The sequence below is a fragment of the Eptatretus burgeri genome, chromosome 8 (assembly GCF_056783735.1).
Source record: "Eptatretus burgeri isolate ZD-2024b chromosome 8, Ebu_testis_v1, whole genome shotgun sequence".
NCBI lineage: Eukaryota > Metazoa > Chordata > Myxini > Myxiniformes > Myxinidae > Eptatretus > Eptatretus burgeri.
This window is the reverse complement of record NC_140968.1, coordinates 45,030,586-45,045,585: the sequence shown is the minus strand read 5'-3', so window position 1 is coordinate 45,045,585 and position 15,000 is coordinate 45,030,586. Positions and strand designations below refer to the sequence as shown.

At 47.1% G+C, this 15,000-nt stretch overlaps 1 long non-coding RNA gene across 2 annotated transcripts in view; it reads right to left on the bottom strand.

The window, feature by feature from the left end:
• The window catches only part of LOC147021644 (uncharacterized), a 72,763-nt gene that overhangs the window by 57,755 nt on the left and 8 nt on the right, over positions 1-15,000 (bottom strand). For both annotated transcript variants that reach the window (XR_015060877.1, XR_015060876.1), the window contains exons 1-2: positions 14,553-15,000; positions 2,430-2,497 (exon numbers count right to left, since the gene is read on the bottom strand). The exon at positions 14,553-15,000 is cut by the window's right edge. This is a non-coding gene — a long non-coding RNA (uncharacterized LOC147021644). The remainder of the gene's footprint in view (positions 1-2,429; positions 2,498-14,552) is intronic.

Genomic DNA, 15,000 nt, shown 5'->3' with positions numbered 1-15,000 from the left:
CCCAATTGGGCAGACATGAATCTTTTCCACATTTTGTTTCCCCGTGCCGCGTACATCCACGACATTACATTCTCCAAGCATGACATGCTGATGAAAGGTATAAATCTCACCTGTGTCCTACAAGCTCTGACGTAGGGTTTCCCTAACAGGTATAACATTGTCATGACTTGCTCATTTTACGCAATGCCTAAATGAAGGATTTTTTTCCAGGAATTGTGCACGTACATGCCTGGAGTGCTTTGGCCGATCAGGAACAGTTTGGAAACACAGCGAGTCAGGAACTGGCAAACAAGGAAAGTTTCTCATTGTTGCGAATTTTATTCTGCTGTATCATGATGAAGGATTGTTGAGTCAGTCATCACTGGCGAGTCACTGTGCTGCACGTAACTTCGGGAGCGTCATTTGGGGTGCACAGTGCGGAAAGAAAGGTGTGTACGCTGTTCACATGTGCTGCCATCAGCAGCTCCCAGCTGTTCTGTGTCATGATGAACACCAAGCAGTAACTGAGAAGATCCTATTCCTTTACAGTGTTGGTATGGATGGAACCTGTGACTGTTGCCAAGCATGCCATGCCATATTTGGCATAGTTCCATCAGTGAGACACACAATCACTTTTAGAACGACCCAATGTCTGACTCACTTTACCATCAACTGAAATTGATTTTGGCAATATCATTCAATTTAGTTTTTAATCAAAGTTTGGAGAAGTTAATCATTCGTCAACAGGAAAATAATTGGTTAAATACGTTTGCTTCGCACAAGTACCCCTCTTTCGAGATGAAAAGTGAGGATCAACCTGTCCATTATGACTATAACATTGAGCAAGCCTTCAACAAAATAGTTGGTGTCGTGACTGTTAAAGGTGAGCTTACACAAGTCAGGATGTGCCCATCGCTTGTCTCTTGATGTGTACAACTCTCGTTCTCCACAAGATGACCTGTGTACACTGGAAGACTTTACAAAGATTTCTCCACAGCTTGAGCTGATTATTTGAAATACAGATCAGCTCTGCTGTCTGTACCTTTACCCAGTAGCCAATGCTGTTTATGGAATAGAAGGAGAAACTGTTCAAGGGAATTGGACACAGGAGTAGACAATTTGGGCCATCATGTCTGTGCTTTATCAACATCATGTTTGTTGAGTTAATTTCATTTATCGACTTGATTTCAGTGGAAGGTGAGGGGAGTGGGAGTACAAATGAGGGGAAAGTGATGGAGTTGGGAGGAGAGCGGTGGAGTTGCTATAGACACATCACTGGAGTGTTATTTGTTGTTATTGTTGTGTTTTTTTTGGGGGGGTGAAGGGGTTGTTGGGTGGGGAATAACAAATGCTGACAGCACATTCACTTTTTAATGAGACATTCTCACAGACATTACCATCACTACACATATATAGAATCACCCATCCATACCATAGTTACCCATCAGTCCTGCCAATAACCATCTACCCATTTATCCTCAATGCATCCAGGTACCTATCTAATTCAAATTCTAACATATCTACCATTCTGCTGCCACTACCTTTTCAGGGAGACCATTCCATGCATCAATTACTCTCTGAGTGAAGGACCCCTGCCTTACGACTGTCGAAATTCTCCTTTTCTCTACTCTCAGACTATCCCTCAGAGTTCAGTCCAATCACTGCATATTCCACTGAAAAACTTCTTTACTTATTTTGTCTGCACCCTTCATTAACTTCAATAGCTATCAGATCCTCTCGTATAATCACTTCCTTTCTAATGTCTAAGTCCCGGTCTACCTCAGCCAATCCTCAGAGCTTAGTCTAGCTCGCCCTGGAATCAATGTAGTTGCTCGACACTGAACCCTCTCTTACGCATCGCCCAAAAAGACAGGCATGTCGTGGAGAAATAGAGCATGTTAGATTTTATCATGACATGCAATATATTGGGTATGTGGAATGGCATACTAGTAAAATTTGTCACATGACACAAAGCACATTTCAAACAACAAAATGGGTAAAACCTCAACAAAGGTATCTTGTGGAACAAACATTTGAGAATTTTGCAAGTTTTGAGACTAAAATCTTCCTCTGTTTCTTTTTCAACTATAAGGGCACTTGGTAGAGCGCATACCTCCGCCCTGCAATGCCTGATCCACGAGAACATATTGGGCGCAATACATGTTTGAAATACCATGCTATACAGTACTTTATCGTTTTTGGCCCAATCTCACAATGGTGAAGAATCACTTTAAAAATTAAATAATTCTCGTATCCAGATCTGGATTCGGATCTTCACCAAAATCCAATCAATTCGCCCTTGCCACACATCCAACGTGTCCACCAAGTTTCATCCGAATCCGTAAACCACTTTTGGAGATATCGTGCTATATATCATTTTTGGCCCGATCTCTCAATGGTGAAGAATCACTTCAAAATTATTAGATCCGGATCCGGATTCCGATACTCACCAAAACCTAATAAGTTTGTCCTTGTCACAAAATTTCATCCGGATCCGTTCACAACTTTTTGAGATATCCTGCAAACAAACAGAAAGACAGACAAACAAATGAAATTGCTCGTTGAGCAAGGAATTGCTGGAATAACTTTGTCATATCTCCATGATCTCTGAAAAAACAAAAACCTGGAAATCAATTTGGTTCTTATAATTCAATCGTGCTACTGTTTAATGAGTTATAGCACTTAGTTTGGTCATCATCATAAGTTGGAAGTCAATCAGACTTGAAATGGCGTTATCGCAATTTGAAATTTTTGAACTGACGCCACGACATTCGATCCCCAACCGCTAAGAAGGGTGTTGGTGTGACACCCCAAATGAGACATATGGTTGGATGCAGTATGGAAGATGCACATTTTGGATTTGGTTTGAAGTCGATACGACCATTTTAGCGGACGTTATTGCGGAAATAAGAATTTCGGTTTTTCGGTGACCTTGACCTTTGACCTAGATTCACCAAAAATGACAAGTGTCTAAGTTGGACCATGGCCGACGTCTGTACCCAGCTTGGTTATGATCGCTGAAACGGTGTGGCTGCTACAGGGTAAACAAACACACAGACAAACAGACAGACACAGAATGACGCACACAACCGACCAACATAATTGCCGGAATCCGAAGAATTCCAGCAATTAACAAGAAAACGACATGGTACAGAACACGATACTTGCAAAATCCACTCCCTCTCAAAGGTTATGCCTGGTGTTGGCTTCAAGGTTAGGGTGGTGGGCTTTGGATCCGAGGGTCCTGAGTTCAAATCCCGCTCAGCTGTTGAATTAATACCAGGTGGGGTTAATTCGGCCTGTCATCCTTCCGAGGTGCCGGCATGGTATGCTGGTATTCTGTGTCGGAGTGGTGACCCATCCAGGATTGTGCCCAATAGCCAAGGAGACTGCTTAAGCAGCACCAATGCTCTGCACAGAGTATGGTCCCAATCTCCTCTCCTCCTCTTCTCCTCTTCTCCAAAGGTTGCCATGAATACATCAAATTGTTCATTCCATTCAGATTAAAATTGACAATCTTAATCAAAGCTCAGGTCAATCGGATGAAAACTGATTATTTTTCAGATTGAAATTGATGATTTTATCAGTTTGACCTGGAGTTGACCTTTGACCTTTTGACCTCAAAAATAGTTGGTGTCCAAATTCAGTGATGCATGATGCAATTGCTGCTTAATTTTCAGGTTAATCAGATGAAAATTTACGATTTTGCAGATGACATTTGATTTAAGAAGTTTCACCTTGAGTTGACCTTTGACCTTTTGACCTCAAAAATAGTTGGTTTCCCAATTTGGTGACATAATATGCAAATCTTATTCAGATTTCAAGTCAATTGGATGAAAAATAATGATTTTAGAAACTTGACCTCAAGATGACCTTTGACTTCAAAATCAATGGGCTTCTCAGTTGAAACTACCTCGACAACTTAGCAAAGTTTCATGATGATAAGTTTTGAATTATGACCTGTAGGTGATAGACAGACTGTCAGACAGATAGACAAACAGACAGAACAACAAAATCGACTGACCAGTACACTTGAAAAATCTTCGATTTTGCAAGTAACAAACACACAGAAAGGGGTGAAAACATTACCTCCTTCACCTTCGGTGGTGGAGGTAGCAATGAAGGAACCGAGTTGTTGCAGAGACTTTATGGTTTTTTTCTTATCTCATTTGCAGGTGCAGTCGTGACTCATAATTTTCCCAAGACTGATCAATGCTTGAGTAAAGTTTTTCTCTTGAGTCAAGTGTCCTATTGATTTAGGTGGGATTTTTATGACAATAATTATTTGTCCACATCTCCTTTTTAGGTTATTTCTCCAAAATAAGCTCATAGAGTCAGACCAAGTGCCTCTCCGTCTGTACTTACATACATCCGTACGTTAACATTTGACTAAAATATCTTACAAACTACCACACCAATATGGACCAAATTTGGAATGATGCATCAGGACAGTAAGGTCGCATGGGGTTGCACTCCCCACCCGGATCCACCCCCTATAAGAGGCTGAAAAAGGGGGTTTCGCCTCAAAAGCATGGAATTTATTTTAAAATCTCAGAAACCGATAGCCCAGCTGCAGACCAGATTTTTCATGAAACATAAGGACCATGCCGCTAACTTAAATTGTGCTCCCCATGACCATACTACTTCTGGAAAGGGAGCCATGGCCCTTTCCCCCTAATCCCTCATTTTCACCCCACCTGTTGTGGAAATAACTGTTTTTCCCCCAGGGGGCTCACCAAGAGCTATTTTTAGCTCACCAAGAACATAGTTCCGGGGAGCTTATGAAATGGCGCATCATCCGCCCGTCCGTAAACATATGCAACTTTTCTGAAACTCCACACACAATTTTAATGAAACTTGACCACAACCTTCCTCACCCATGCTGTACCAAAGTTTGTTCATGCCATTAACAAAATTTGAGGTCGAAGGGGCTTTACAGGGGGGTTGCCCACCCAAAGTAGGTATTCGCTTTCTTCTCAGAAACTACACACATATTTTGATGAAACTTGACCACACCTTTCATCACCTGTGATGTACCAAAGTGTGTTCGCGCAATTTAATAAATTGGGTCTGGTGGGGTTTATGGGGGTGAAGGCGTTGCCCCCAAAATAGGTATTTGGGATAACATTGGTTCATTTCCTTCTTCCTCAGTATCATTATTCGACCAGGTGAGTGCCCAGGGGTATTGCCCCTACTTTTTGCTTCTCTGGAATGTAAATTCCAGATAAGGTATTGTCACCGCCCACCATCAGTCCGTCCGTCTCCTTTTTTGACTTCTCCAGCCAAACTACTGGGCCGATCTGGCTGAAATTTGGCAGCAACGTTCCTCTCCTGACTGGTAACTGGAATTACAAAGCTCGTTCCAGTCACATGAATATTGTTATGGCTGTGGAAATTCGCAGAACACCATAAAGGTCCTTAGTTCAGTTAGATCGATAAGTCTGTGTTCAGTCAGATTTCCCCACCGTTGTTTAATGGGAATTATTCATGTCACAGGGCTGTGATCTTTGAGATAGCCGTTTTTCTTGAGTATCGTTATTTTGGACCAACCACACAACAAACACCTTAACCACAACGCCAACCATGCCACCATCACAACAACCACGATCTCCTCGACCACCACCAACATCGCTCTCAAACAACCGCTTCAGACCCACGGTCCTTCCACCACCACCACCACCACGCGCGCCTCTCAACAAACCATGCCTTCCTCATCATCTCAACCACCACGCCAATCACAATTACGCCAATCACCTAACCACCTTCCTCGCTACACCAACTGCCGATCCCCCTTCTCCACACACCAAATCGCAACCCTCTCCGCTCATAAAAACCGTCTCTACAAAGCGAAGGAAAAAGGATTTCGATAACGCCAGGGGAAAACAAGAAGGAACTTTGATGGCGCACGGATTTTCCCGCCTGCTTTTCCCCCGCTTTGGTGTGGGGGAAGTGCGATTCCAGCCAGAGGTCAAAGGTCATATGAAGGAGGGGCCTCATTTTGGGGGAATGAATCTCCCTAGGCTTGGGCCATGTAACGATTCCCTTGCACCCCCGCACGCCGTGAGGGGGGGGGGCGAGAGAGTTGGGAATGGGGAACGCCCCCTTTCTCAAAGCTTCCCGGAGGAGCTCGAAGGAGGGCGGAGAAAGAAGCCAGGAGGAATTTAAGGGCGCGTGGGACGCCCAGTAGAGTGTGTTGGTGGTTTCTTCTGGTGGTCTTCTTGGTCGGGATCTTCGGCTCGTGGTGGCCTGTCTGTGGAGAAGCGATCCGTGGAACGACCCGTTAGTCGGAGCTCGCAGTCGATGGGGAGTCCGCGCATGGCACCAGGGACGCGGACTGGAGGCGCAGCTCTGTTGCGCAGACCTGCGCGTCCGAGTGAAGAGCACCGGAGAGAGCTCGCCGGCCCCGTGGAAGGCCCGAGTCAGCCGCGGCTATCCTAGCTGCCATGGGGACAGATGTCGCAACTCGCCCATCAAAGCACCACGAGGGTGCAGGTAACCTGCAACGGTCTCGTGGGGCCCATTCGGTCACCAAGGCTCCACGGTATAAAGGTCTACGGACCCTGTCTGACTGCCTTGTCTTTGAGGGTAGTCTTTTCTTTTGAATGAATGTTGGTGGCGCCGTCTATAAGTAGAACTGTGTAAGTGCTTGTAAATGATAATTCCTGATAGACGGTCGTAGTGCTTTCACCTTGCTCATGTCTTTGTCCCCGTCCCGTGCATGATTGTTTTACTGCATACGTGTTTTCATTGCTTTCCCTGTATACGTGTTAAGTAATAAATGTGCAGATTTAAATGTTAAACCCGTTCGTCGTGTCCTCTTTCCCTTATTGCGGAATATTAGTTGGGTTTTAAATACCCGTTAAATAAAATCGGATCCGGCGAGGTCGGGCGATAATACCCGCTCGGTAATCACTGAAGAACGGAACGGATTGCTTGAGCGGTTCGTGTCCAAGCCGACCTGTGTCGAGGTACGGTCTCCCGGTAGGCTACCCGCGCGAGTACTTAGGTATATCGATACTCGGCGATTGACCCTATTTTGCGTGGGTAGAAAATTGGCTAAGCCGTGCTGGGATTGAGAACCCACCCGTGACAGGGTTCTGGCGTTGTTCCGGAAGGTCACGACTGAATTGTCCGTCCGGTGGGCGACGTGGCTGCTATTAGAAAAACGCAGTCGATCGCACGCCGGTGGGCGTGAATGCGTAACACTGGTGTCAGGAGTGGGATTCAAATCCATCCCACCTCCAACTAAATTAACGGGAATCGGACTAAGGGTGAGTGGAGCGACCCTCAATTCCCATCAAATTGCGAGTGGTAAAAATTATTTCCGAGAAGCAAGATGGCATTTCAAGGCGAATGGGTGCAGGGTGGATTAGAAATGTGTTTGAATGTAGGATACATGGCCCCGGACGGTTCTTATTATTATCACCCCACCACTAATCGTAATCAGTGGGGCCGCTCACCCTATACTGAGCACGAACTTTGCCGGCAAAATAGCGGCGCTGCCGCATCTCAGCGCAACACAGAGTGAGCTGCTATTATTAGCACAACTGATGGCATGACACGAGGTGTGGGCTCCCAGCTACTGATTCAGACCACGTGGTCACGGCAGGCGCCATGGCAGGCGTGGCAGGATGCCAGAGCATGCATTGATGGGCTTCGGAGACAAGTGTCAAAGTCCTTGCAGCGGTGGAGGAATGGGGACAACTGTATAGGGGAATTGCATTCGTTTTCCTTTGAATTGGACAAGGCACGGCGGCGCGTAGACAGGGTTCATGAGGATTACGTGCGTACGGAGTCACAACAATTGGCCGATGTACAGGAAGACACGAGGGAGGAAGAAGAAAGGAAAACGAAGTTGGAGGAGTAAAAACGGAAACACGATTTGGAATTAAAAAAAACTGAAGGGAGAGGTAGAAGAAGGCATTAGGAAAAAAGAAAGCCTCGAACAGAAGATAAAAAGAGGAGCGAAATATCTGGAGGAAAGGAAGGAAGAATTGTTGGAAAAGTTAAGACAGTTCAAAGAACTACAGGGAGAAATGAGGAAAGTAGAGGGGAGAACCCATAAGTTGGAACAAGAGAAGAACGAACTGAACGAAAGAATAGAGGAAGAGCAAATTCGTAATTCTTGGGATAGGAAGAACTTGGAAGAAGAATGGAAAACGAAGCTGGAAAGGGAAACACGATGGGGAATTGGAACAACTGAAGAAGGAGGTAAGAACAGGCAATCGGAAAAGAGAAAGCCTGGAAGAGAAGATAAAAACAGAACAGGAAAGGCAGGAATTCCGTAAGTTTTTGCAGGGAATGGAGCAGAAAGTAGAGATCAGCAAAGTGGAAGAAACTATGAGATTGCAGAATGAGGAACAAGGGAGACGGTGGAATAAGAAACAAAAGGAACAGGAATTGGAAATTCACCAACTGAAGGAGATGAGGAAGGAAGAATGTGAAAGAGGTGTGGAGATGACAAAGGAATTAGAAAAAAAAAGCTTCCGAGTTACAGAAACACCAAAACAAAGAATCGGAATTACAAAACGAGCTGAGGATATGAAGAGAGGAAAGAACGAGAACGGAGAATGAAACGTTAAGGAACCACAATGTACAGATCAAACAGCTGGAAGCCAAGGCCAGATTAAAAATGAGGAACAAGAAAGACAGTGGAATAGAAAACACAAAGAACAAGGAATGAGACAGGAGAAAGAAATCAGCCAATTGAAGGAAATGACGAGATTGCAGAATGAGGAACAAGAGAGACAGTGAAATAAAAAAACAAAAAGAGTATGAATTTGGGTGTGAACAACAAAAGAAAAAAACAAAGTTGGAGTACGATTGAGATAGTGACAGAACAAGGAATGAAACAGGAAAGGGAGATTAACCAATTGAGGGAAACTATGAGATTGGAGAAGGTAGAACATGAGAGACAGTGGGATAGAAAACAAAAAGAACATGAATTTGAGGTTGACCAATTGAAAGAAAGAGCAAGGTTGGAGTACGAGGAGATAGTGACAGAACAAGGAATGAAACAGGAATGGAAGATTAACCAATTGAAGGAAACAACGAGATTGCAGAATGAAGAACATGAGAGACGGTGGAATAGAAAATACAAAGAAAACGAGTTTGAAGTTAACCAACTCAAGGAGAGAGCGAAATTTGAGTCCACAGAGATGCAAAAACTCCGGAAAGAGAATAAACAACTCAAAAAGCTCAGAGAGGAAGAACGACTCAAAATGAGCCAGGAAGTACAATGGCACAATAAGTTGGAATGTGTGACAGCACCACAAGGAGTAATGTTGGTGGTGCAGGACTTGATTGACACCACTCGTCGGATGAAAGAACAATTAGGGCAAACCCTGATAAAGGAGACACAAATAAAAATGGAGACGATGGAAATAACAGAGACAAAGAAGGAAATAGAAGTATTGCCAGAGACACGGGAGATAGACCGAGTCGAGACTGAATTAAATAGACACGAAGAGACAACAGAAATAAAATGTATACTCGGGTGATAGAAAAAGTAGAGGAGAGACTACACAATAAAGATTGGGTGAAAGACGAGCACACACACATGGAGGTAGTGGAGGACAATGAGGGGGAGCTTGGGGAATGTGTCGTGACCCGGTGCAAGCAGCCGGATAACCTCCTTCAGGAATGGAGGGAGACGCTATGCTCCCTTGAAGCGGATCTCATCCAGGTGGGTCCGGTCGAGCTTTGCTTGGTCGAGGGGGCGAGTGCTGTAGACGGGTACACAAAGCTTGGGGGGGGGTGTGAAGGCCTCGGAACCCCTTGTGGTGGCGCTAATCCCCAGCGTGAATGTCCCGGTGTGTGTGTTTACGAGTGTGGCGAAATGTGTGCTGAAAAGCGCACATAGCGTGGGTGAAAGGTTGTGTGTGAAAGGGACCGCGTGTGTGAGTAAAATAGTGTGCGAGGTTGCGAGTGAGCCGAGATGCGTGCCTCCCAGCACACCGTGTGTGGTTGAAGCACCGTGTGTGGAACAGACAGCGTGTGCGAGGGAAATAGCGAGCTTGAGTGAAAACGTGTGTATGAGTGAAACCCGCTGTGCAAGTGAAAGGCCGTGTGTGAGTGGAACCACGTGTGAGAGTGAAATGGCACGAGTAAGTGAACGGCCATGTGTGAGAGGGACCGTGTGTGTGGGGTTGCTGTATGTGAAGGAGATGGCGGCTGGCATGCGGGAACATGTAACCGCATGTCCCGGTGTGAATGTCATCTCGAGGCGTGTGAGCCTCGCATGGGGGAGTTTGTGCGCAAGTGTGCGACAACGACGGAGCCTGACGCTGGACAAAGATCGAGTCGCGGCCGTAGATGCATTGGGGTTTGCACGGCAGTGCGCACGGGGTCCGTGCTGTGCTACACGCGAGGCCGCCACGTGCGCGCCTGCGGGGGTGAAGCCCGGTCCGTAAACGCACGTGGTGGATTAGCCAATCCCACGGACGGACAGAAGGTAGGCTAGATATGGATTTGGACCGGATGGGTTCTCCACGCGAGTGTGTTTGTGTAAAGCTCCGACGAGCAGAGCACATGTGTTCGCGTGGGGAACCCCTCGAAATGCGAGGCTTGTTTTTGATGCGCAGGGCGACGTCATGACTACACGCATCGTTGGAATCCGGCAGGAGGGGAAATCCCTGCCGGATGGTACCGTCCGAGGGGGGACGAGGTGCGCGGAGTGCGGACAGCTGCCATGACGTCACGGGAAAAGAGCGCAGGTTGCGAGTTTCCGCGCTGGTGGCGCATTAAAAAAATAAGGAAAAAAAACAAGCCTCGCTTCAGGTGAACAGGATTCCCGGGCAAGGGGTGGAAGACCCCCCTGTCCAGGGCACAGGATACCACGAGTTAGGGGGAAGGGTTAGTGTGAGTTAGACCGGCTTCATGGGGCAGGAATAAGTCCTCATGGGGCCCGTGAAATGGATTAGTTAGAGGGATTCAGTTTAGATTTAGGATGGGAGATGAGTATGGGATTATTTGAGAACAGAGACAGACTTTGGATGTGTAGAGGGGACGTAGCTTGGCTACGTAGTGTTAAAAGGATGTGGTACTAGTGTAAGGGATGACGAGGGAGCACGAGGTAGTTATGGGATTTCGTGAGAAGAATGGCAGTGATCAGCGATGTGTGAGGAGAAGAGGAGTGAAATGGAAACATGGTGAGTGAGTGAGGCCAGCGGGCCTGAGTGTATGGAGCGAATGTGGAATGCATGGTGCGATGAGTGATTGGGGGGGAGGAGTGACTCCCACCCAAGGGACCCCGGGGTCAGTGTAAAGTGAGTTAGTTGGTTAGTTAAATTGACAAAATGGAGGTCGTTTTGCTGTTGGTGGGAGTGTAGGCTCGAAACCCATTTGGAGGGGTGCAGGAGCCCTGCTGACGGGCTGGGAGCGTGGCTACAAACGGTGAGTATCGCTTAGTGGGTACCCCGGGCACTGGGTTAGTCGGCCGCGGTAGGCCAAAGGTCCAGTGGGGGCCAGGATAGCGTAGTGGGCACGGGTGGGCCCGCATGATGCGGGACCCGTAGCACCAGAATGCCACGGGGGCAGTGTACTGGCCACGGGCGACCCTCGGAAAGGGACCCGGGGCGCCAACACGCCACGTGGGCATCAAGGGGGAGTCGCCAGGGAGGGTACTCCCCGGTGTTTAGGGAGCTGATAGGCTCGGAGGCAGTTGTAGTGCCCGGGGGTGCCATTGTTTGAGAATTGGCAGAGGGTAGTTCCTGCCAAGGGAGCCACGCGTCCCAGCCATGAGACCGTGTGAGGGCACGGGAGGAAAATTTGAGGGCATGGCCTGAAATATGAGAAGACACAACACAGGCGACGGGAATCTGGGTTATTAGAACAAGCAGTTTAAGCGAGAGGCGCTTTTGGAAAACCCTGGGGTAGTTTAAGTAATAATTGGTAGGGTAGATAGGAAGTGTACCCCTCCGCACCATCCATCCCTTCGCTCTCGTTGTGGGCCGCTGGATCCACTTTGGGTTAAAGATTGCTGAAATCTGAGGAGGCCATTCTGAGGCTTCATTGGGCCTCAACACAGGATGCTAGCTCTCCCTTATTCCCCTCCAGGAAGGGAACGTAGGGGTTGGGGGTAGGCCAGATGACAATAGGTTAGCCGAACAGAGACCATAAAGAGGGTTAGGGAGATGAATTATAGGAACAATAAATAAAATAAAACAAAAAAAAATAAGATGGGGCTAAATTTGTTTTGCAAACTAAGGGGGTGGGTATGGACAGAGACAGGCTAAGGCAATAGGTTGGGAGGGAGACAGTAGGGTAGGTCGGAGCCCACCTTCCGAGTGGCCAGCACCACCGCACTCCCTCCACGAACTGCAAGGCCTGTGCCGGTCATTCATCTGCCGGCTGTTTTACTGCAAGGCCTGTGCCGGTCGGATCATCTGCCGGCTGTTTTTGCTACAAGGCCTGTGCCGGTCAGCTTCACCACTGGCCCGTTTTGCTACAACGGCCTTGTCTTGCCTTGCCATGCCTTGTCTGCCTGCCTTTGTCTGGCCCCATGCCTGCTGCCCTGTTGCATTTGCCCCCATTCATTGCCATGTGCACCAGAATCATCGCGCGTTCTGCAGGGACTGCCCTGTAAGCAGCCGCACACGGGACTGCACTGGCGGCCCATGCACCGCTTGTGTTCACTGCGCTCATTTCACGGGGAAGGCCAAGGACTGCGCTTGAGCAGCCGGCCACATTCCCTGTCACCTGCAATTGTTCATGAGCCAGAGACTGCATGTGGGTAGCCTGGCTCCCTGTGTTTCTTTTCCCCACAGAGTCCATCGATCATGGGGCATGGTGTAGTGTAAAATGTATAAGTTAAGTTCAGGGTAAAATTGTATATGAGTTGCTTCCCGCTTCATGTGTGTCATCGCGCCGGCAATTTATTTAAGTCGTCTGTATGAGTGGGTTTTTTTAGTTAGTTAGTCAGCCCGTAGGTTATTTATTTTTGGGACACGAATACACTAAATGTCGCACTCAGGAATCCGAAGATAAAACGTACTAGGGGAAACTTACACATGATGGCACACGAAAATTTGACGACTCGGGACGAGTCTGCAAAAAGGGGAGGGGTAGTGTTATGGCTGTGGAAATTCGCAGAACACCATAATGGTCCTTAGTTCAGTTAGATCGATAAGTCTGTGTTCAGTCAGATTTCCCCACCATTGTTTAATGGGATTTATTCGTGTCACAGGGCTGTGATCTTTGAGATAGCCGTTTTTCTTTACTATCGATATTTTGGACCAACCACACAACAACCACCTTAACCACAACGCCAACCACGCCACCATCACAACAACCACGATCGTCTCGACCACGACAGAGGGAGGACTTTGCACGACAGAGGGAGGATTCCCAGTCGGTGACTTGGTTTGGAGGCCAGGTTGGGAATGTGGCTTTCCCAGGAAATATCATGGCAGATAGTGAAACCCAGAAGCTTGAAAGAAAGGACTTCTTCCAGAGGATTGTCTTGAAAGTGGATGGGGGGGGGGGGTTCTAAACAGTCCTTTCAGAGAGACATAGTAAGAGTGTGAGATTTGTCCAGATTGAAAGACATGTTCCACGTGTTGGACCAGTTTGTGATTTTATCCAGATCTGCAGTGAGCGAAGAAGCTGCTGCTTGCCGGTCTGAGGGATGACCGATGGTACGGCAGAGGGTGGAGTCATCAGCAAAGAGATATAGAGGATTTTCCAAAGAGTCGGAGAGATCATTGATGAAAACCAGAAAAAAACGGGGTCCAGAACGCTACCTTGAGGAACTCCAGCCTGGACAGGAAGAGGGGATGAAAGAACTCCATTTAGGGCCACACGTTGACTGCGATAGGAGAGGAAGTCTGCGAGCCACGAGTGGAGATGGCCTTAGATACCATGGGAAGAGAGTTTAGTGAGCAGGATAGGGTGCCAGACCATTTCAAAAACACGTGATATGTCCAGGGAGATGCTCTGATTTCATATCCAGCATTGAGGACATGTCTGGCTTTAATACCCATTTCAACCCCTCAGGACCCTGTAAACCTTTTAAGACCCTTAAGACAATATTTCTCTTTCAGACCCCTTAGAGCAGGGGTTCCCAAACCCAGGGTTGTGACCCAAACTTGAACCCCCCCACCCCCCTCAAAATCTCAGTTTTCATGTCAAAAGCATTTTCTCTAACAATTTTTATCATAGGTACACGAGGTACCAGTATCATTCGCGTTGCGAGGCAAATGTGATTTCAAATTTTGGGTCATGGACAAAAAAGTTTGGGAACCACTGCCTTCGAGGCTTAGACATTTTAGAGTTTAGAGCAATTGCACCGATTAGATCCCATAGAGTATAGACCCTAACTACTATTGGAACATACCTTTTGGATCCTTAATAGAACATTTAAGACCCTTATAGACAGAGCCCCTATCGATGATTTTCACCCCTTCGACCTCTGAGATCACTTGGACCTTTTGGATCCGAACACAATATTGAGACCTGTCGACCGTTGGACTCTTTTAAACATTCACCACACAAACATCAAAAGTCTTCAGGCAAGAAACAGATTATATACATTTTCAGCAAGTCCAGTGCAGGAATGTGAAATCTCCACTCACCCAAGGCTGCGAACTCTGCTGGGGTTGAAACGTGCGTTTCATACTTTTATTGTTACTTTCACTCTTTTCTTCCTAATTCATCAAAATCTACAAACATGAAACTCGACCCCCCCCCCCTCCACACCCCACAGGTGGGGTCTATAGATAAGCTTGGCAAGTGGCTCCTCCTTCTGACTCCCCATATTTTCTTTCCCTCGTACTCCGTTGCTGTTACTAACACAATGAATTCGTTTGTTGAAGTTGTCGTACTGTAAGAGTATCGAGTAAAAGTGAAAACGACCGCCTGGACGACGTTCGCTGCAGCACTACGACAGCGCCGTTTCCATGGTGACCGCCATGTTAAGCAATGCACAGCACTCCGTTCCGTTGGAATGCTTGTTTGAGCGCCTTGACTCAAGCAAGCCGCTTGGCGCGATCAATAAGCGAAAAGAAAACTCTTCGCACCACC